Source organism: Cervus canadensis, chromosome 3 (genome assembly GCF_019320065.1).
Source record: "Cervus canadensis isolate Bull #8, Minnesota chromosome 3, ASM1932006v1, whole genome shotgun sequence".
NCBI lineage: Eukaryota > Metazoa > Chordata > Mammalia > Artiodactyla > Cervidae > Cervus > Cervus canadensis.
Window position 1 is genome coordinate 74,440,912 of NC_057388.1, and position 21,453 is coordinate 74,462,364.

At 40.6% G+C, this 21,453-nt stretch overlaps 1 protein-coding gene across 7 annotated transcripts in view; it reads left to right on the forward strand.

Moving 5' to 3' along the window:
* The window catches only part of GLI3 (GLI family zinc finger 3), a 305,222-nt gene that overhangs the window by 15,196 nt on the left and 268,573 nt on the right, over positions 1–21,453 (forward strand). The gene's annotated exons all lie outside the window — the stretch shown is intronic.

A 21,453-nucleotide genomic window follows, 5' to 3' on the forward strand; every position in this document is an offset into this window, starting at 1 on the left:
AGGGTCCCCTGCCAACCCCCCAAACCCTAAGGAGTCCACTCTAAAAGATTTTAAAAGCTGTTAATGGTTGACCCTTCAGTAGTGGTTGAAGGTTGAGCCTCGTCTAGTTTCTGAGATGCAGGTTAATGTCCTTAATTTGCGTTCAGAGATAACAGAGAGCCACTGTTTCTCTGTGCTATATGTTTTAATATTTTAAGCATAGTGCTGAGAGGCATTTCAATTTAAGCATGGAGCCTTGAAAATAAATTCCAGACCCCACCTCTGGTAAAAACAGACTGAATAAGTTAATGGTAACCTTTGCTTCCCGTCCTTGCTTTTCATCCCTGCTTTAAGACCATCAGCTCCTTAGCTTTCTGTAGATTTCATAGCCACCCTTGGCCTTCATGAATTGCACTCTGCTTTGCGATGTGTCCTTGGGAAGGATAGGCTGGCCCGCTCTCAGTCCTGGACACTGCCTACCTGGGTAAATGAATTTGGATCTGCTGAGCCAACCTGCTCCCTCCCTCCCTGTGGGTTTGTGTTTTATTTACTCCAAGAAAGGTTTGACTAGGCTGATGTCTAACTTTTTACATGCAATGAAATGGGAGGGTCAGAACCTGCTTTGGAAGGTCACAGCCTCCAACCGTAGGCTGTGAGTGCAGACATCCAGTAAAAAAAGCTGCACCTTCCGGTCTGATTATGACACCGTCTGGTCCTGCCCTCTGTGCCTACGAGTTGCTCACCTGTCCCCCGTCCCCAGTGTCAGCAGTGTGCACTGCCGGCTTGGGTGGGCGAAGGGAGGGACTGGTGGTAAACCCACTGACTAATGAGTCCCATTTTGCCTTGATCTATAGGGAGATCTATTTATATCTGAGTTAAAATAATGAATTTACTTTACATACATAAGAAAATATGTCCCTATATCTCCCTTGATTCGTGGTCTTTCAAGTCAAGACTAGACTCCAAGTCAAGACTTTCAAGTCAAGACTCCATTATTTTAATGGAGTCTACTTTTTGCATTATTCCTCCAGTGGAATTATAGAAGTCATATTTTCTCCCTAAAAAAGCACCCCGTGGCCCTTGCTTCTTTTCTCTGGAATTTGTAAAAATTAGACACATTTATTATGTGAGACAAAGAGTCAGTCTATGCCGTGTAGGTGATTTGGGAATTTTAATAGGAATTTTTTAGTGGTGTGTGTGAATGAGTGAGCCTGTGTGTAAGTGTGTGTGTGAGAACAGGGGAGGCGTGTAAGTGGGTAGAAGCTGGTGGTGCACCACGTCGAGTCTCCATAAGCCACTGTCCCTTCTGTGAATTTCAGCAGAGTAACCACAGCGACCTAGCCTTGGTGAAGGTGCTGCCAAGTTGGCCACTCTGGCACCAGAATGCATGCTGGGCAGGTTTTTGGTGCTGCCGCATTTGTCTTGAGCCACTCTGATCATGAGTTGTCCCCATTAACTTCCTTCGGGTGCCCGGGAGCGGTGCTAACCTAATCAGCCCCTGGCAGCCAGGAAGCCACTGGGGAACAGTAGCCAGGGAAGGAGTAGTCACAGTTTACACAAGTTAGTCCTTGAGTCCCAGATAACCACAGAACTGACTGAATCTGAATTCCATGGGTTTTCCACCCTGATCAGGGTGGGTTCTTGAAGCATCCTCTAAGTGGGTGTAAAGCATCCTATTTGGGGGCAAAAGCTCATTAGTCAGGTTTGCAGGGCTCCTGCCTGAATGATAGCCTTCCTAGAAGCCCTGTGAGTGCTGACCATTTTTTCCAACGTTCTATTTCTTGTAAGGGATTTACTCCTTTTTATTTTGGGATAGCATAAAGAGCTGATCAAATAAAGGGAAATGGAGGTGGTGTTTGTAAACATCAGTGGCAGTCCTGCTGGAAGGCTCCAGGGAAACCAGCAAATAAGTGTAAAGAAAAGAAAAAGTAAAATGAAGGAAAATAAACTTCTTTCCTTGTGTTGGCTTTACATAAGCAAAGCTAATAATGGTAATGATTTTTTAATATAAATTTCCCTGCAGGAGGCATCTAACTATCTAACTAGTTCAGAGCCTCTTGATGGCACTAGGATCGTGCTCAGGGGGTGGAATGGCCCGGCTTCTTTGTTCTGCCAGCTCCTACCTGGTGGCATGTTGCCCTTTGCTCTCAGTTGTGGTCTCACAGCTGGTCTGGGGGCTTTGGTCTGGGTTTGATTTGGGTTTTAGAGTTAGTGGGAGGTGGGCTTTTAAAGGTTGGCACACTGTCATTGCCATGGTCATTCATCTATTTGTCAGTTCTGTCTTTTCTCTGAAGCATTTCAGAAGTGGTTAGATACCTTCACTGAGGCTGTTCACAAAAAGACTATGAAAATTACTTAGATCCTACTACATGTAGTACCAATTGCTACTGTTTCCATGGGGTTCTTAGCCTTTCCTTACAAAGCTGTGGAATTTAGAGATTTGTAAATGAATAATTAAAAATAAGTTCCATACCAAGATATATTATGGACATAACCTGTGTATTTTCTTTCTCCCATCCACAATTTCAAGAGTAAAAGAAAACAAACAAAAACTTTTTGTTATTGGCGCTGTGTTGGGTTGACTTAATTAACTTTTCCAGCCATTATGTGCTGCAATTTGTTCCTGATTGTGGAGCCTTCCAGCCAAACCACGCACATTCCTCTGCATGTCCTTACAGATTTGTTTTCTTACTTTTCTCAGTTGAGTATCTACTTCTGGAATAACAAGTCATACGTTTTGTGTAAACGTACACATACACACAACCAAAATGTATGGTTCAGAAACCTGAAGCAACATTTTAAGGAAGGATTTGTCTCAACATTGAACTTGAAAATAGCACAAGTGAAAAGCTGTTTTGTAACTTATGTGGAGCCAAATTGATTTTTGTAACATTTAAGGACCTATATCAACATATGAAGCGTTCATTACACTTATTCAAGAACCACAGTGTATGTTTCATGTGCTATAGTTTGATTTTAAGCTTTAGTGTTATCTATTAAGCATAAATGATGAGAGGACATTTAGTTTTCTGAATATTTGTTCAGTGCAGTTGACATGTAAATGATCATTTTTGGCATCCAGGATGGAGTCTTTCACATATAAAGTGTGCACTCAGATATTAGTTGTCATTGTTTACTTAAAAATCTCTAAATCTGTTAATATGCTAGTGCCTTAAATGAAATGCCTTAATGATCTGTTTTGTTTTTTTGGAATGAATTCATTAGTTTCCAAGCTGCATGTTGTATTTTGTAAATAACAGACTTTTTTTTTTTTTAATCTAGATGTCCCAATGTACTAAACATTTTCATTGTCCTGTTAAATCTCCTTCGATGACTTGCAAACACTGACTTTTCAGTGTGAGGTGTTTTGTCTCATTTTTGGTCTATGATTTTTTTTTTTTAAAGAGGTAATCTGATATTTCTCATTAACCTACTACTCTGCTTTAAAAAAGAAAGTAATAATAAACGTATGTAGGTCCTGGTCTTGGGGATCTTTTATCAGATCTGATAGTTATTGGGAACATACCTTAAAGTGATAGAAAGCAGAAAGTATTATCTTAATGGTGATGCAATGTGAAACCAAAGCTGATAGATTAATAAGGGAGAGGAAGTTCCCTGTTCTCTTTGATTATTTCAAAAAGAAGTGCTTGGTTCTCCTCTGCTTAAAAAAAAAATTCTTTGAGGTTTCTAAGGGGAAAGTGTTGTGGTCGGCAAATATGTAGGAGATGCTTTTTTTAAAAAAAACTTTAACTTTTGATTGCTTCCTGGCCTTGTGATTTTCTTTCAAACTGTCCAGTAACTCTTATGAGTATGAACTGGAATATCTGTTGGTCTCCTTGCTGGGAGTAAGATAGCTCAGAATTTTGTTGAGAGCTTGGAGTTTGTCAGCCACTCACCACCAGGATCTCTTGTCTCTTTGACCTTTTTTATGGTAAGAGTTTATAGACCTAATTCTGCTCAGAAATGGGTGGACGGTTCACACCAAAAAGCCAGTAGATTGTGAGTTTTAGGTTGCCTGTCCCTTTAGATGTTCAATCCCTTTTTTCTTGGCCACATCCCATTTCCTAGCACATGACAGATGGACAGATGGACGGAAAGGACTTTCAGATAACCCGGTTTCACATTGTGGGATGTTGGATAGGAATACCCCAGGGTTTGGGCTGAAAGTTTGAGCTGAGTTTTTACACCAAGGACTAGCTTGGTGAATGTGGGCAAATTCACTTCTCAAAGTGTCGGTTTCCTCATCTGTTTAGCAAGATCTAATTAGACCCACTTCACAGGATCTTTAGGATTAAACGAAGCAGTGCCTGTACATAGTAAGAGCTTAGCAAACATTAGCCAGTGTTACGGGAATGAATTAAATGTTATGAATCCAAAACAAAAAAGATCATGCTTTTTTGAAAATGCACATAGATTTTGAAATTAATGGAAAAATGATTGGCAAAAGTAATTTTGAATTTGCTGAACTCTGTCTGAAAAATAGTTCAAGATGCTTCACAAATCCTCAAAGTGACCAAGTTTACACATCTTAAGGAAGGATGGATTAAAAAAAAAAAAACCACCAAAAAAAATCTGTGTAACTTCCTTCTGAATGCCTTCTTAAGCTAGAAAATGGGAAAGATAATTTTGAGAAAATTTATTTTGATTTAACTTTGAAAACTAACATTGCTTTTTTATATTGTCTTAATATTAGAAACACCATACAGTGCATCTGCTTTCTTGATTCCTTTTTAGGGGTAAACTGTTTCCTTTCAGGTTAGTGGTACCCATTTATAGAGTAGTTTGTGCTGTATTAAATTTTATGCTTGTTCAAAGAGTTTTCATGTTTTTAAACCAACTAACTCAAGACGAATAATCTGATTCTCATAAGAGCCCTGACATCCCTTGAGCTCTCAGGAACTCATGTGTTCCTAAACCTGGCAACCTCTGGCTTCTTATTTTGGCAGAGTGTATTGCCTTTCCTGCAGTCACCCAGGCTTGAAACCGCACCGTCACCTTTGACCCCTCCCTCCCTCTGGCTTCCCGTGTCCTACCAGTTTTGAGGTCCTGGTAGATTTTCCTCTGTAATTATTCACCCATGTGTCCCTTCAGGCCACCCTACCACACAATACTATTTCAAACCTCACTACCTCATGCGTAGACAATTAAAGTAACCTCTCCAATCACTCTGCCCTGATTCATGGAGGTGCTCCTGCCCAATTAATCTTTTAATGCTATACCCGTACTCTAGAACCATCAGTGATTCCCAGCTACTTGTAAAATAAAGCTCAAAACCCTTTGCCTAATATTGTGAGATAATCTTCCAAAATCTGACCTCATTCTGCCTCTCCACTCTGCTTTTCTACTTCTAACCTGTGATTTATCCAAATTGAAGGGCTCCTCTTCATTCATGTTGCTCCACCATAGAATGACCTTTATGCCCAACATCAGTGCATGTTTACCTTCTTCTCAAATGCAGCTCTGCGCTTCAGCTTTTTCTCTCTCCATATAGTCTTGCATCCTTTGGGGGAACTACCTAATAACGCTTGAATTGGAGGAGAGTTTTTTTTATTATTATTTTAATCAGTAGACTATATTTTAGAGAAGTTTTAGATTTACAGAAAAATAATTGATCAGCAAGTACAAAGAGTTCCTACTTACCTGTCTCCCTGGTTTCCCCTGTTATTAACATTTTATAAGTGTCATAATGTTTGTTACAATTGATGAACTAATCTTGATACATGATGATTAACTACAGTCCATGGTTTCCATGAGGGCTCATTCCTTGTGTTGTGTGTCCTATGGGTTTTGACAAACGTATAATGCCATGTAGCTGCCATTACGGTATCCTACAGACTAATTGCACTCCTAAAATTTCCCTGTGCCCCCTTTTTTTCAATCCCTCCCCTCTTCACTGTAATACATGTAACTTTTTGAGCATAGCACCTGGTTTGTCTTCTCTGCCCCCACCTCATCCTCCTTCAGTGTTTACAGGGCCCCAGCCCGCACAGTGCACAGACCTGCTGGAACCTCCCTCGGCTCTGTGGGGCAGGGGGCGTGTGTAGCCCAGCAGTGGGGTGGATGCCAGGGTTTCTTTCTGCCACTTTATTGCTGTGTGATCTTGGGCTACGTGCTTAACATCTCAGAGGCTGCCACAGCGAGCTCCCAGATACGGCAGCTATTATTAGTAATAGTAATACTTTTACTATTAATAGTAATAATTCAGGGCAAAATCTGGAAGGATTTAATTCACTGACACTTTTCATCTCACGCCTTTCAACACAGTATCATTTGTTGCTAATCTGTGCTTGGGTAAGCTTTAACTTGATTGAGGCAGTTAGAGGGTGTTGGCTTACAGAAAATCCTTACAAGTGGTGGTCATCAGGATGGAGCTTAACAAACAAGGAGATGCTAGGAGCTGGGCTCAGGAAACAGTACTTCAAGTTATTGGTCTTAAAATTGGTACAAGTTGGATTTACTGAATCAAATTGGTGAGGCTATTCCTCATTCATAAACATGCCTTCACATTATGGGGTAAAATCAGTAATTCTGTGCTGATGGGCTTCCCTGAGGGCAGAGCTGCTCTGTTCTCTTGTGTGGGGCTATTGGACTTTCCCTTCAAAAGGACAGTTTCTCAGAGAAATCAGGAATAGACTCAATCTGATCTTGCTGCAGTTTTCCAGACTTGGGAGTAAAAAGAAGCCACAGCATTATGTGTTCTGCTTGTGGAAAGTTTCTGGGTTACCCTGATTACTTGTGACCCAGTGATGTGGATATTTCACATTTTCAGAAATAAACTGATCAGAATCAACAACAGCAACCAAAGAGTGGAAACTCGGGGTCAAAATGGTGCTTGTGGGAGGGCAATGTCCCTCTGTGGAAGTATCTTGGTGGCTTTCAGCCAGGTACCGCTTTGAGTCCCTACTTGAGGGGAGGGCTCTGTTCCAGGAATGCTAAAATATGCCATCCTGAACCATTAGGAACCCTGAGGGTCCCAGGCAGGGAAGGAGGGAGGGTGATGGTGAAAGCAAAAAGCTTCTCGTTACTGTGTTTACATGGAAATCTTGCCAAATCCACAATTTCTGTCTGTTTTTAAAACTTTACATACAGCACCACTTACTTTTTTTTTTGGGTGTACACTTCTGTGAGTTTTGACAAATCCATTAAGTCGTATAAATACTACCACAATCAACATGCAAAACAGCCCCCTCCCCAAATTTGGACAGATACTTGCTTTTAAACTCAGTGTAGTAATAGTTACCTCATGAGTAACTGATAAGAAAAAGCATTAGAACTGTGTGAGTTGCTTGGTATTATGATTAAAAAAAAAAAATCCGTGAGGTTTTAAATCCTGTTAGTTATACTCACTGTTAGTTTTTTCCTTTTTGTCTAAATATTTTATATTAAATTAGTAGTAGAACTAAAATGTTCTTAAAAACTGCCCAAAACATATCATCTCATGTCTTTTTTGAGTGTCCCAGTCAACATATTGTTTTCTTTTAGGTCAGTTGGAAATACCATTTTATACTTAAAACTACAAGGCAGTCATATTAATGAGGGCTTTTTTTGTTGTTGTTTTGCTACCATGAATGAATTGCAGGAGAGGGTTAGAATCAGAACATCTAATGCTGCTCTAACCCAGAAGAAAAATATCCAAGGCTTTGTTAAGTCTTCTTCTTTCTTTCTTTTTTTGGTAACATCATTCTTTTCCCCTTTACTTTTACAGATAGAACTTCATCTTAGGTAGAAGAAATTTTTCTGTACAAGTTATTCCTACTCTGACTTAGGCTGCTGGTTTTTTCTTTCTTTTTTTTTTTTTTCACTCTTTTTTTCCCCTTTCTTTGACTCTTTCCTCTTCTTGGTCTCTTTCTTCCCCCCCACCCCCCGCCTTTAGTTGTAGAAAGTTGAGTTCCATCCCAATTATTAAATCTTAGGAGACCATTCCCACATGGTTCCGTAAATGGTAGCTTCGTCCTGCGTTCTTTCATCTCTTCCCCTGCTCTCTGGCTTGACAGTTGGAAAGGTCTGACTGTGCCACACAATGGCTTGATTGGTTTCTCTGGGGGAGACTTTCCCTGCTTCATCATCCGCCAGGCAGGTGGACCAGAAAGTCTCTTGGTTCTTTTGTTGCCTCTCAAAGTCCGAGGTCTTTGACTGAATAAATCCGCCGTCATGGGATAATTTGCTAAAAGGAGCCTGAAAGATGTGAGAGAAAAGCCTCCCGACTTGGGTGCCGCATTAATGAAATCACAGAGCCTTGGAGTTTGCAATTGAAAAATCACCAGGAATGCAATGGGTGGAGACGGAGCTTCTTTTATTTCCCATAATAAACTTTTAGTTCTATCATTTAAAGCCTGCCTAGTAGCCCTTTGCTGGCCCACTGGCCTGAGCGTGGGGTTTTTTTTTTTTTTTTTTTTTGCATTTGTACCCATGTTTCAGGGGACAGCCCTGTCCGGCTGAAAGCCATTTGGGTGCTATGTCTAGTTAGTCATTAGATTATTACTAGTGGATGGAAAGAATTCCATATGACAGGACTAAGGTTGAGTTAACACAGGACGAAAAGTAATTTACAGATAGGCTGTCCCCAGCCATCTTTGTAGCCCCTGATAAGGTTTCATTTCAGAATGGATAGGCGACATTTCCACTTACGGGCCCATTCTGCGACACCTGTGATAACAGCTTCTGGATCCTAATTGAAATTGGTTTCAAAATGGATTTTCACTTTTCTCTGTCTGTGGAAAATATTGAATGGACTCAGAGCTGCCACAGAGAACCCCGGACCTCGGAAAATGGAGCGGGAAGCTAGGATCATCTTTCATAACAGTGTCGATGATATGACAGTTTTGTTATCTGTCTTATTAATGAAATCATTGATCACCTGATGAGGGAGATAATAAACTACGGTTCTCCCCACAGTGTTGCCGAAGCTCAATTAGATTCGGATTACCAATAAGGAGGGGGGAAAAAAACAAACAACAATGGCACTGAAGTCGTAAAGGTTGATGAAAAGTTTTCCTTCTCCAAGTGACCATTTCAGATCAACACATTCTGAGTGATTGCTGTCCAAGTATTTTGAAATCATAGAAGCCAGCGTCATAGTCGAAGACTTATCTTTTGGGTCAAGTCACCAGCATTTTTAGCAAAGACCTGTGAAGTGAGATTCAGAGGTAGAAAGGGCAGTTCTGAATTAAGTGTTTTGTAAGAGGGAAAATGGGGGGGACGGGGCAGGAAATCCCCAGATCCTCCCCCCAACCCTCCCATAGGGTGAAGGGATTTGGTGCTTACCCTGGGTAGGTTTACTGGGCAAGAAAGACCTGGCTAGGAAAGTAGCTCATTGTCTCACTCTTAAAGCGTGCTGGGAATCCTAGTAAGATAGGAATTAGGTTTGGATTTAACGAGGCGGCTCTATTGTTTGGTGCTGGGCTGCCTTGGAATGTGCCCTCTTGTTCTTCTCCAAGGAGGGGAAGAGACACTGATGACTCTCATGTTTCACGGTGAATTGTATTCCTAGGTGTTTCTCCATTCTCAGAGCCAGCAAGGATCAATCCAGTCCCATCTGAGCTTGAAAGAGGAGCTGTGATCAAAGGCTCTAATGATGTCACTGATCTCTGGTGATTGATTAGGAGCAGAAGTTCTGGAGGTTTCTGCCTTTCCTTATCAATTCCAATTCATTAGTGTCTAACATTAGGGTAGCTAGCTCTTCATTTCTGCAAAATTACAGAAATGAATGATACAGAAAACATTGTATTTTTCTTCTGGATCTGTCTTTCTATGTCTGTTTTTAAAGTTTATTGGAACCATGGCTGCCTTTTACAAGTAACCTTCCCCTTTAAGTATACTGCAGAGAAATAAAGATCTCTATATTAATTGGGGTAAGTATTTGGGAATTCAAATTGGGACAGTATTTGAGAGTGAAAACAGTTCCTTGTTTCCAAAGCAGTTTAGGCATATAGAGGTGATTACGTGTTAGTTCAACATTAAATATATTTAAATGTTTTATTACCTTAGGATTTGGGGGATTTTTTAAAGTCCTTTTAGTTATTTTTATGGAACTGTCTAACATTTTCCTCTTGTCATTCAACAATGAAAACAAATGCATTTAATGTCAAGAGGTGACAAATCTTACAACTGGGGAAGATGCCACTTGAAAGAAATTCAGAAAGAGAAACAAGAGATAACCTGAGAGACCTCACTGTGGGGCTGCTCTTGACTGTATGTAGCTCTCGGCTTAGATCCCCCTAGAGTAGGGATTGACTGCAGAAGCGTTGGAAGAAATTCTGTGTTGGGAGGCTCTGCAGCCCAAGAAGAAAAGTTGAATGGAAAATGGAGAAAGGGAATTCTTATTAAAGTGACTGTTACCTTCTATGGTTTGCTGTTGGTTGTCAAGGACTGTTGCCTCATGCTTGCTTATAGCTAATTCCTTTCATAGAAAAGTTCATTTTGAGAACTGCTTTCTGAGTAGGACTGATAAATGTGTTTATAGTCTAGGGTGAGTATCTAAAGAGACATGATCATGCAAATGAGCCTTTGGGAAAAGATGGTGAGGCAATTATGAATACTAAGCTTTAGTGGATGTCAAAGACTCCCCTTTCACAGAATATTTTTTTTGTTCTATTGGCAGTAAGAAAAATAACCCCAGACTCTTGCCTATAACCAAAAAACTTCTAGAAAGAATCAAACAATGGAATGGTTAAAATAATGGAACTTCAGGCAATGTAAACATTTTTTGGTAAAACAGGAATCTAATATTCAGCTGAAGATTTCTTCCAAGCATTTAGGAACTAGAAAACACACAGTGGTCCATTTCACATTATGTTTAAATCAAATCTGTCTTAAAAAAACTAATGTTTCTGGGCTTGTTTTCAAATCCTGGCAAGATTCAGAGCAGTAGAAAAGTTCCTTTCCTATAAATGTTGACAGCAGTTCCGGTGGAGGCTAACAATGTTTTATAAATAGAGTTTGCTTAGCAAAAACCATATGTACGCCTAGTGAAATAAGCTCACATTTATTTATGTTTTGATTTATAGAAAACATGTGCCCCTTGACAAAGCCTTTGGGCTCTTTTCCGCAATTAAAAGGAATCATGGTTGAGAAAAATAGCTACCTTCTTAATGGGAAACTTTTTCACATCAATTGAAAGTATTTTCTTTGATCAGTTTCACACAAATTGAGAATATTTTCATTCATCAGTTTGATCCCCCAAATGGGGTGACTTGAAAAAAAATGTTTATAAATATACACACACATGTATGTTGGTTGAATATTGGAGAATCAAAGATTTAAAAGGTTGGGTGATATGAAAGCGGCAGTGTTTGTAGCAGGAAAATTTTAATTTTGCCTTTATTTTTAAATTTTTACTAATGTTTATTCTTGCTGTAACTAGTGTTAGTATAGCATGAGATAGTCTTCTGTGTGGTTTGATTTGGGTTTTTTAGACTGAAGCCTGACGCAGGTCTTGTGTGTACCTGTTGCTTGGTCTTCATCTGGCTAATCTGAAAAGCATCTCTACCTTGATTCTCTTTCCAACAATAACAGATGATAAGGAAAAAGAGGGATGAGAAGGTGGTTTACAAATCTCTCATCGTTTTCCTTTGAAGAAAAGACTTCAAAAGTCTTTTTTTTTTAAGAAAAAAGATTATATAATTTAGTTTAAAAGATATGCCTTTTGCTTATTAAAAGTCTTTTTTTTTTTTTTGAAGAAAAAGACTATATAATTTAGAATTTAGTTTAAAAGATGTGCCTTTTGCTTATTACTTTTTTACCAAGTTCAGGATGGGGAACGAGCTGATGAGAAGAAAAAAACCATTTCTTACTTAAAGAAAGAAAGGGTTATATTAACTGGGACCAGCCTACAAAATACTGTTCTGTTTCTAGTCTAGGTTAGATCAATGATTTTCACATTGTTGGGGTGGGCGGGTGAAAAATAGGGGAAGTGTGTGGAGAAAGTCAGTGTTTCAGTATAGAAACTTCATAATATACATGAGTATACTAATGATGTGAGTATAAATCTTACATATAAGTGCTAATATAATTTAGTACCTTGTTTTAATTGGGGGAGTTGGTTTTCCTTTCAGATGCAATTGATAGATTATATGTGCTTAAAAAAGGTTGAATTAAAAATTTTCTAATTGAAATATTGTTGATTTACAATGTTGTGTTTCAAGTGTATAGCAAAGTGATTCAATTATATCTATATATCAATATATACATATGTATGTATAAATATAATTTTTCAGATTTCTTTTCAATTAAAGGTTATTAAAAGATAATGAAAAAAATTTTCTGGGCTATACAGTAGCTCCTTGAGAGTTCAGTTTCTGTAGAAACTCTTTCTCATGAAGGTGGTGTCAGGGTCCCAAGCCCCCATGCAGTCGGGAATAAGTACCACTGTGTGTGATGGCTAATCTCTCAACACCAACATAGCATCTAAGAGGAATGAACTATCTTTTACAGCATGGGGGGTTTCATTGGGAATCCAGGAATCCTTGAGGTTTATGCTTCAGAAAATGGGCCAACCTCCTGAAATTACATTATGCAATGCTATGTGGGTGTGAGTCTATGACCCTTTGTTAGAGCTTCATGATCTAGGATTTTCCAGAGCCTCTGGTCTGCAGGTAGGTGTTGAACTCTAACTGTCTTCAAGGAAAATATTGATTAAGTGATCAGAACTGCTCTTTGAAGAAATGATGGCCTATGAGAAGAGAGCCTCTCAGGGGTGAGGGATGATGAAAAAGAATATATTTCTTTCTCTTAAATAAAATGTGATGCTATAACCACAGTTGTGACCTGGCTTACTTTATAGAGGCCTCCCATTAGGAAGTCAACTTCCACATCGCTTTATCATTTTAAACAAGGAACTTTAGTATATGATTTAAAGAGCTCCTCTCTAGGAACTCTGTCTCTGTGACGTTCACCTAAGACTCCCTAAGAATTTATTAATAGAAGAATAAAAGTGACAGGAAACACGTCAGGTAGATGAGAGGAGCTTGAAAGGAATGAGTTAACGTTACCTAAGTTGAATAAGGGAAATCCAGTATTCTTTTTAAATTAATCTGTATAGATTACATTTGTGTCCATCTTGGGTTAAAAGTGACCGAAGATTTCTGTTTAGGCCAAAATGTGTGGTCACACAGTAAGTCAAAATAACACCAGGGATTTTGGAGGGTCATCTATAGGAGATCAGTTTCAGGTGCACATGGAGGGAGATTTTTGTCCCATTTTGACTGTATTGCTGATAATTATAGGTAGTTGCCATAAAGCAATGGATCCTGTGAAATCTGAGATGTGTGTGTTCTGCCTTTAGACCTGGTATCATTCATTACCAACTGATTTCTTACCCTCGTCTTCCTGAGAGGCTTCCTGGGAGAACTTGGGCATGGCTGGACGGAACATTGACTCTCATGTGGGACTAACTCCTCTCAGACCACACTCCTCTTTTCAACCTCCCAGACATCCACAGAGAAGGCTCTGCATGGTTCTCTGTTTGGCATCTGGTTTGAAAATGTAGTTATATTTTATCATGGCCTCACTGAGAGCTTTTGCAAATTTCTTTGATGCTAGTTTAGTTGCTTTAAACTTTTTGGAGTGGGAAAAAAAAGAAACAAAACCAAGAGTACAATAAACTTTGATTACTAGGCTCCTAAACACTGCATCTCTCAAGTAACCTATATTTGTCCTTATTCTTTGAGAATGGAATTTATAGGGGGAAGCTGTTCAGATGCAGCCCAGGGAGGGGTGCAGAGTCAAAGCCAGAAGACACCACCCTTCACAGGATGCCTTGAGGAGATGCTGCGCCCTCCAAGGAAGATGAGATGGTTTCTTATATGATAACTATTAAAATAATGCATTTTGGGGGGCAGTTGCCTGGCAGTCTAGTGGTTAGGACTCCGTGTTCTGACTGCTGAGGCCCCGGGTTCAGTCCCTGGTCAGGGAACTAAGATCACACAAGCCATGTGTCCGTTAAGAGAAAAAGCAAAAGGCATTTTCCAAAACATTTCAGTAAAAATGAAACATAAAAGAGTATGAAGAATGAAGGATGTGCTCACCATAATCCAAGACCTTAGAACTACCCTTATTATTCTCTACTTTCCTCTCTCTTAAACTTTTTCTGTGTGTTTAGTTTTGTGTGTGTGTTTTTTTCTTTGGCCAACCTAGTTCCCCAACCAGGGATCAAACCTGCATCCTCTGCAGTGGAAGTCCAGAGTCTTAACCACTGGATCATTCAGAAAGTCCCTGTGTTTAGTTTTATAAAAGGAATACCTGTTCATTGGGAAATAAAGAACAACATGGGTGTGTCTGGGAATCTCTCCACCGAGAGATTACCTTGATTAACATTTCAGCATATTTTCAGTTTTTTTCTCTCCATTTTCTATATCACATACTGCATGTTCAGGTAACCATGTGCCAGAGGCATTTTTCCATGTCATGTGCTATCTTCCTCTAACCTGATTTTAATGGTGATGTAATTTATCCAACCACTCCTCTATCTGGGGTCATTTATGTTCTTTTTTCTTCCACTTGTAAATAAGGATATGATGAAAATCCTTAAAAAATCTGTGTGCTTTGAATACCTCTTATCAAATTAAACATAGTAACTTCTGTTTCCATCTGCTGTTTGTGAGTGCTCACTTTCAGGAACACAATATGAGTGAAATATTTATTTTTTAATTTAATTTTTAACTGGAGAGTAATTACTTTTGGAATATTACTCAGCTATAAAAGGGAATGCGCATTTGAATCAGTTCTAATGAGATCGATGAATATAGAGCCTATTATACAAAGTGAAGTAAGTCAGTACGAGTGAAGTCTTTTTGAAGAACATGTGATCAGAGAAAACACCAGCTCTTGTTTTTAAACTGTTTTCATCGAAGTGTAATACAGAGAGAGAAGAGTGCGTTAAGTGAGCAGCTTTGATGATTTTTCCCTAAGTGAACACATCATGTCAGCAGCACACAGATCAAGGAAAAACATTACCAGTGCCTGGAAAGGACCTCTTACGTCCTGGTCAGTTACTTCTCTCACCCCAAGGATTGGCTCTGTTTATCCCTTCTACGGCTGATGTGCACGCATCTGGATGATTCCCAGCGTTTGGCTCTAAGGAGTGTTGACTGATAGTTACCTGACTTTTGCTGGACCTGTGTGCACATTTCTGTTGGTTAGATACCCAAGGATGAAATTGCTACATCCTAGGGCTGCATATGTGTGCTAAGTCACTTCAGTCGTGTCTGACTTTTTGCGATGGTGGCCCTCCAGGCTCGTCTGTCCATGGGATTCTTCAGGCAAGAATACTGGAATGGGTTGCCATACTCTTCTCCAGGAGTTCTTCCCAACCCAGGGATCAAACCTGTGTCTTTTATGTCTCCTGTATTGGCAGGCAGGTTCTTTACAATTAGTACCACCTGGAAAGCCCAGGGATGCACATAGTTAGCTTTAATAGATGCTCACCAATCGTTTTCCCAAGTGGTTGTACAAATTTGCTCCTTCTTTATTGTTGCCAGCTCTAGGTATTTTCTCTATTTTCCTTTTAGCCATTCTGTTGGCTTGTAGTATTTGGTTGTGTTGTGTTTTACTTTTTTTTCTTGGCCTTACTGCATGGCTTGTGGGATCTTACCTCCCCAAGCAGAGATTGAACCTTCACCTCTTGCATTGGAAGCATGAAGTCTTACCCACTGGACTGCCAGAGAAGTCCCTCAGTTGTGGTTTTAATTTGTTCCTGACGACTAAGGGAGTTAAGCATCTTTTTAGATAGTTATTGGTCATTGGAATATCCTCTTTTGTGAAGAATCTGTCATTTCTGTTGGAATCTCTTTTTTAAATTTGTAGTTCTTTGAGGGTAAATAATTATTAAGTAGTTTTTCTATCATGGATTTGGAATGATACCTGTATCTGACATTGCCTTAAAATATTTTATAGCTTCTTATTCTGAACTCTTTTATGTTGTTGACCTGTTTGTTCTTTAGCCAGTACCACACTGTTTCAGATGTCATGATCTGTAATGTATTTTATTTGAAAGTGCTATTATCTTTTACTATTCTTCCTTTTCAAATGCTTCTTGGCTCATTTTCAACCTTTTTTTCTTCTAGATGAATTTTAAGAATTTTGGAATTCTTTTTGGAATTACATTGTTTATGAATTCATGTGTATGTAGCAGAAGTCGAAAAACATGAATGGATGCAATTAATTTCAGCAGGAGTGGTTGCCTCTGGGAAGAGTGGAAAGGGAGTAAGATGTGGTGGGGTTCAGTTGAATGTGTAGCATCTTACTTCTGCAAGAGAAAAAGTTCTAAGCAAATTTGACAAAATATTAACATGTGTTAAATCTGGGTGGTAAATATCCTGATGTTACTTATGTTATTCTCTGAAATATGTCATAATGAAAAGATTCCCCTTTGGGATTTTATTTGAATTATATTCAGCTAACTTATCCAGGCGTTCCTATAATTATATTGGCTATAAGAAGCAGCCTTGGTTGTTTTTCTGTCTCATTTTCACAAGGTTACTCTCTTCCCAGACGTACATCAAAGCACACATAAATGTACACTCTTTGGCGCCCACATTCTGCATTCATCTTCAGAAGTGTTTTTTTAAAATCTGTCACTTAAAAGAAAATACATAAGAAATAACAGTTGGCAAGACCTAACAGGTGTTTGCTTTATTTTCACCTTTTATACTTTAACATGTTCTGGAAACAATTTAGTTTTACTTTTGTTTCATCTGTCTTGAATTGAAAGTTGCAGGTACACTGATAAGTACTTGGGTTAATGTAAATACCTCATATTCACTCAGGACAGATCCGATGCTCCAGCTTCTTGGTATCAGGCAAGGTTTTTATCAAGTGTCAGCATCCGCCCTCTCCATCCGTGCCTTGAGAGTGGTATCTGTTTCGTGGTGCCTTTTTGTACTGAAATTTATCAATGCCAGGGTCAAGGATTAAGAGTGGTTGAGTGTCTTGGTTATTTGTGTGATGTTAGGAAAAGATTGATTTAATGGAAAAGTCCAAAGGAATTATGGTACTCTCACTTTGACCTTGGAGTAACCTTGGTTAACTCATGACTTTAGTTGGTAAGCTGTGTCTGACTCTTTTGACACCATGGACTGTAGCATGCTAGATTCCTCTGTCTGTGGGATTTTCCAGGCAAGAACACTGGAGTGGGTTGTCATTTCTTTCTCCAGGGTATCTTCCCAACCCAGGGATCAAACCTGGGGGTCCTGCATTGCGGGCAGCTTCTTTACCAGCTAAGCCACCAGGGAGTTCCTTAACTCATGACTAGGGAGTGCAGGATTTAAGAAGATGCTGGTTGTGGCCAAGTTGAAGGAGAGGTCTGTGAAGGGTCCGGCTTCAGTCCTGTGTGTGACTTGCTGCTTATGATGCATGTGTATTAGACAGAACTCAAAAAGAGGCAAATCACAAACACCTTTAAGGATGCTGAGGGGCAAGAATATTCATGCCTTTGAAGATAGGAAGTATTGCCGTGAAAGGTGTAATTCCAGTAGCTTCATAAGCCTTCATACACTTGAAAGCATGCCCACAACCTGTTGCCTAAAGCTTTTGGAAATAATTTAGAGACGTGACTCTTGTTGATTCTCCAAATTTCAGATCTTCCAGCATTTTGTTGGCCTTTTGTCTGGGGATATACACATTCACCAGAGTCATGCCAATAAGCACAGAAAATCTGCCAGCCCACAGAGAAATTCTAACTTCCTCCTTTTCCCACAGGAGTGTCTCGGGAAATAGCACATACAATAGAACTTTTCATGTCTAGACCCTGCCCCGGGGATTTCTGTCTAATAAGAACCTTTTATTTCCCCCCTTAAGCATACTCATATGGAACAAAGCTCAGGAAGAAGTTGGGGACAGAATGAAGGGAAAGAAAATACAGAAAATCCTGGACCATCAGATTTTCCTGTTTGCTTTGCACCCAAGTCCAGGCAATTACAAGTGTAAGATTTTTTTTTTTTTTTAACTGATGTGCTGCCTGTCATCAACATTCTTGAGGCTGTGCTAAGTACCAGACACTGTGTTTGAGTCTGTGGATGAATAGAATATGGGTTCTACTCTCAAGATACTTATAAGTGAAGGAGCAACCAATCAATTTACTGTACACTGATTATGTACAATATAAATGATACCTACAGAGTATCAAGGAGAGTATCCTCAAAGACATAATACTTGAGTTAGTTCTTTTAAAGGTAATTGGTTAAGGCAGGGGTGGACAGGACTCCGGATAGGGGGCTGGAGGGTGAAACAAGAAGAAAGGCGTTCAGGCAGAGGGAACTACATAACCTAAGACTTGGGAGTGGGATGTTCTTGGTGATTTGGGGAATTGACTGCGATCACTGTAGGGTGCTTATTGGATGGGTATGGGTTGGGGATAGAGAGGCGGATGATTGAAAATGCTCCTGAAGAGGCATATGAAGTCCATATTATGGTGTAGACCCATGAATGCACAGCTATGGAGTTTGGGCTTCATCCTTAGGGTGAGTGTGAAGAGGGGAATAATAGGGTGTTATCTGCTTAAAGATATATGTTTGGCCACAGTGGGAAGGATGGCTGGCAGTGGGGAGAATGGAAGCATCCTGGGCATCAGGAGGCAGCAGTGACTTGGTGGGGAAGTGGAGGGCAAAGGACACCATGCAGAGGAAGGCAAGGATGAATAAGACTGTGGACAGAGAAATGAGTGGGACTTGAAGGAAGAGAAGCGTGGGATGAGAGGAAGTAATCTGGTTTTACTTATTTATTTTTTTAAATATTTCTTTTGATGTGGACCATTTTAAAGTCTTTCTTGAATTTGTTGCAATATTGCTTCTGTTTTACATCTGTTTGGTTTCCTTGGCTGTGAGGCATGTGTGATCTTAGCTCCCTGGCCAGGGGTTGAACCCCGCACCCCTGCATTGTTGTCTTAACGACAGTCTTAACCATTGAAGGCGAAGTCTTAACCATTCAATCACTAGGGAAGCCCCAGTAATCTGGTTTTAAAAGTTTCAGTTTCCAGTATTTATTTGAACTGAACACCCAAAGCTCCGGAGAAAGGTGAGGGCCGAAGATAAAGATTCCAGGTTCATCTCAGAGGTAGGTTGATAGTAAAGACAATGGGAATGAATGAATGGGCCGGAGAAAGGACCGTGTCTGGAGCTGAGACTCAGCAGGAGCAGGGGTTGGGGAAGGTACTGAGACAGAGGACAAGGACCAAAGAGGCTGAGGTTTTTGGGAAGGAGGGAGATGGCGTGGGGGGTGAGGGGGTGCTCTTTCCAATGTGTCAGAGACGCTAGGAGGATTGAGAGCTGGGAAGACTGCAGAGACTCTGGCAACTGCAACTTGAAATGGGTGCATTTGTCCGGAGCAAGGGCTGGAGGGCCAGACGCAGTGGGTGGCAGCGCAAGTTTGTAGGAGCCAGAGAAGGCGAGGTACTGCATGCAGGTCACTCTTTAAAGGAAGGAAAGGGGAGAAACAGCACTGGAGCTGGCCATGCAGGTGGGGTTAAGGAAATGTGCTTTTAGGATGGGGGGGCCTGGGTCTGATTGTAGGTGGAGGGCACTGAAGGAAGAGAGCACAGACGTGTAGGGTGGTGATGATGATGGATGAGACTGGGTGGGTCCACTGGGCACAGTGCTTCTCAAGCCCGCCTGCAGTTTGGACGTTGAGACCTGCAGCTCTGGCCTTGGGGCTGGTCGTTAAAGCTTCTGGGGTGATGCCAGTGTGCGTTCAGGCTGTGAATCTCTGCTCTGGAGGAAGAGATGGAAAGGGAGACTTTCATCTGGGAAAGATGGGAAGCAGGATGGAGGAGGGACTCCTGGGTAGAATCTGGATTAAAAAGTAGAGGGAAGCAAGGAGGGAAATTAAGAGATGCTGCTCCCACTTTCTCTTGTTTTTCTCAGTAAAGGGTGATAGAGTAGTGGGGGCAATTGTAAGAAAGGCAGATCTCTTGTGAGGAATGGGAGAAAGTGCTGAGGACGTATGAGGAGGGCTGCCCAGTCCTGTGGGGGGTCCAGCTGTGGTCAGGCAGGGTCATTTTGTCACCACATCCACAAACCCCATCCATTTGCAGAGCTTCTAGCAGAATGGAGGGGACAGGTGGCTGACCCAACCTTAAGAGATTGGCAGCCCAGAGGCCTGGAAGACACAGAGAAGGCTGGGTGTGTGTTTCCCATCTGTTCTCTCACCCCATCCACCTGGTGATACATGTGTGGGTCAGGAAGGTTCACAAACTTCAGTCTTTTTTTTTTTTTTCCACTGTGAGAGGCCATTTATAAACTAACCCTTATAGATATGAGATCTGTAACCTTGCCTTCATTCATAGGGATGCTAACCAATTCTGCTTAGTAGATCATTGACATAAAATGAGTCAAATCAATAATGACTCCACTATCCTGACATAAATTGCTTTCTTTTAGTAGAATTGCTGTCTTGCATGGTTTTATAAACAGGAGAAGGGATGCTTTGTTGTATGTGTGTGTGTGATCCTATGAATTTCAGGTGAGGTCAAATTTGGGGGAAAACATTAACCAAAGAAAGGCCAATCCTCTGTCTTTGGAATCTTGTTGTAATCTGATTTACTGTAAATTTTAAATACTAACTTTTTTTTTTTTTTTAAGAAACACAGATTCCTTCTCACTTGTGTATTTTTCTATATATATCTCTGATCTCATATTTTTCTATGTTGTTGTTCAGTCACTCAGTTGTGTCCGATTGCGACCCCATGGACTGCAGCACGCCAGACTTCCCTGCCCTTCACCATCTCCCAGAGCTTGCTAAAACTCATGTCCATTGAGTTGGTGATGCCATCCAATTGTCTTGTCCTCAGTTCAGTTCAGTGGTTTAGTCGTGTCTGACTCTTTGCGACCCCATGAACCACAACACACCAGGCCTCCCTATCCATCACCAACTCCAGGAGCCTACCCAAACTCATGTCCATTGGGTCAGTGATGCCATCCAACCATCTCGTCCTCTGTCGTCCCCTTCTCCTCCTGCCCTCAATCTTTCCCAGCATCAGGGTCTTTTCAAATGAGTCAGCTCTTCGCATGAGGTGGCCAAAATATTGGAGTTTCAGCTTCAACATCAGTCCTTCCAGTGAACACACAGGACTGATCTCCTTCAGGATGGACTGGTTGGATCTCCTTGCAGTTCAAGGGACTCTCAAGAGTCTTCTTCAACACCACAGTTCAAAAGCATCAATTCTTCTGCACTCAGCTTTTTTATAGTCCAACTCTCACGTCCATACATGACTACTGGAAAAACCATAGCCTTGACTAGACAGACCTTTGTTGGCAAAGTAATGTCTCTGCTTTTTAATATGCTGTCTAGGTTGGTCATAACTTTCCTTCCAACGAGTAAGCGTGTTTTAATTTCATGGCTGTAATCACCATCTGCAGTGATTTTGGAGCCCCAAAAAATAAAGTCAGTCACTGTTTCCACTGTTTCCCATCTATTTGCCATGAAGTGATGGGACCAGATGTTGAAGCTGAAACTCCAATACTTTGGCCACCTCATGCGAAGAGC